This window comes from Chrysochloris asiatica, unplaced genomic scaffold, assembly GCF_000296735.1.
Source record: "Chrysochloris asiatica unplaced genomic scaffold, ChrAsi1.0 scaffold00549, whole genome shotgun sequence".
NCBI classification, from domain to species: domain Eukaryota; kingdom Metazoa; phylum Chordata; class Mammalia; order Afrosoricida; family Chrysochloridae; genus Chrysochloris; species Chrysochloris asiatica.
Genome location: NW_006409067.1, coordinates 507,021 through 509,750, shown reverse-complemented (window position 1 = coordinate 509,750; position 2,730 = coordinate 507,021).

Genomic DNA, 2,730 nt, shown 5'->3' with positions numbered 1-2,730 from the left:
CTCATAAGTCACCTAACAGCAGAAATCTTCCCAACCGGTCTCAAGATGGTTTTAATAAATGAAACAACTATAGATTGAATAAGTTTATGTACATTCATATAGTAACAGTGGTATGATATGGTTGATGATGTTGTTGTTAAGTGCTGTCATTAAGTGTTGTTTTTAAGTGTTGATTCTGACACATAGCGAACCTGTATAGATATCCAAGGAGCAGCTAGTTAGCTTGGACTACTGAACTTGCAGTTCTAATGACTTTGCAGTCTGACACAATATCCCACAGTGACACACCATGACTGATAGGTACATGAAACCATTGAATTAAAAAAAATCAAAAGTGTTAGGTGAACTTAAAAAAAAAATGGAAAAATCCGAATTAAAAAAAAAATAAATGTTTTCAGTATCAAATATTATGTCTTTGTTAAAATATTACAAAATTTACTGGGAGTATGATTAAACCAGGTGTAGTACTGTAGGGTAATCACTGGACTATTAACCAAAAGGGTGGTGAATCAAATCCACTCATTCTAAACAGCATATTGGGTCACCATGAGTTAGAAACAACTCACAGGAAGTTAAAAACAACAATGGATTAACTGAATGCCAATTCTTTGCTTGTTGCATTATAATACCTGACAATTTTAGGATAAATCAAAAGACATACAATTAAAATCCACATTCTAACAAGTTAGGAAAAATACATGTTAAACTAATTTGACAAAGTTAGAGAAGGTAGTTAACAACTCTAAGGAGAAAATATCAGGTTTTGTCCATACTGAATACAATGAGAATTGCCCAGAGAAGAGCATAGAAAATGCTTGATAAAATATACAGAATATAGATTAAGACTCTAGAATCAATCAATTAGTCATAGGGAAAAAATGCTGAGTTTGCATTTTTGAAATATCATAGCTATGTTTATGTACACATTTTTATGTTTACACATTTCAACTGTAGTTGCATGCTCAATATTGGATATGAGTTCCCTGATACAATTGTTTAGTTAGAGATATCTGTTTTCAGATAAAAACGAAAGACTGGAATACAATTGGATAATGATGGTGGGTCGACATGTACAAGACATGTAACATCAAGGTGAATGGAAACAGGTAGAGAGGACAAATGACATGCTGCTGGTCTTGCAGGAACGTGACACAAATGATCCTGAATTTCAACTTCTAATGTCTTGGTCTTGTAGGAGTTTACCTATCCTGCAATCAGAATGGAGTCCTAGTGGTGAACTGGGTTACTCATTGGATGGATAATCAGATTGATAATAAATATGTTGAGCTAATCAGGAGCTTTGGACATTGAGCCTCCAGGGATAAAGAGACTGCAAATACTGTGCCTGTGGCGTCTCACTTCAGAGTACTTCGTCAATAAGCAGTCATAACAGAAAAACCTCTTCCACAAGATGAGAATTTTTGACCAGACACCTTGTGCTTCACAAAGACCCTCTGTCCTGGCTGAGTACAGATCTTCTGTTCTACATCCATCAAAAATATCAGGCATCATTCCACAGAGATGTCAGCAAGGTAACCAAAACACCCTAGTTAATATTTTGTAAGGGCAGGAATTTATTTTTATTATTTTTACTACATATACAACAGAATAATGATGTATGTGAAAAAAGTGCATGCAACAAATGATGGGACTAAGAGTCTTATGGGAATCATGCTTGTCTGGTAATATCTTGCTGGGTTTCCTTATGTATTTACATTTATATTAAAGAGCTGTTAATCAGCTATTCTCTTGCACTGCCTCTATTGCAAGGACAATTTTCCTGTGGAGCAATAACCTTACCTACATGACTTTTATTACATTCTCTGGTATTTAAAGACATTCTTTAGCTGATGGTGGACGAGGGTTTTTCAATTTTATTTCATAATCAACAATGTTGAGTAAAAGATTATTTGTGCTCTGGCTGTAGAATTTATTTTAATCAAGATTTTAAGAGAGACAAATACATCATTTTTTCACATAATCTCCTTTATTTTAAGGGCATTTTGCCCATTTTCAACAAACTTTTGTATTCCCTTATTTAAAAGACGTTTTAGGCCGAGCTACACCATAAATGTGCTGCTGGCTTCACTTCTTCAGTAATGAATCTGCATCTTTGAAGGGCTGCTTTCACAGCACCAAATAGTTAAAAGTCCGATGGAGCAAAATCAAGACTATAGGGTGGATGCTTTAAAACTTCAAAATGAGGGTTTCTGTAGAGGGTTAACACTGTGGACAGAGGTGTGGGTCATGTTTTGTCATGAAAAATCACCAAGCCATAGGATAGCAGTCTTCTACATTAATTCAAACTTTAAGCTTCATGATTGTTGTGAATCTCATTGTAAGAAGCATTACTTATTGGTGAACGTTTTTCCTGCAATGTTCCAACCCTGGTCCTTGCTGTTGTTTTTTCTATAAGATTCCCTTGAATCGGTACCAACTTATTGCGAACTTATGCATAACAGAACAAAACACTACCCAGTCCTTCACCATCCTCACATTCGTTACTACCCTTGAGTCCATTCCTGCTTCTACTGTCCCAATCCATTTCATTGGAGGTCTTCTTTTTTACCTCTAAATTACCAAACATATTGTCCTTCTTGAGAGACTGGTGCCTGCTGATAATATATCAGTAGTATGAGAGGTGAAGTCTGGTTATACTAATTTCTAAGGAGCATAATTGTACTTCTTTCTACATAGATTTGTCTGTTTTTAAGCGGTCCCCTGAGAGTC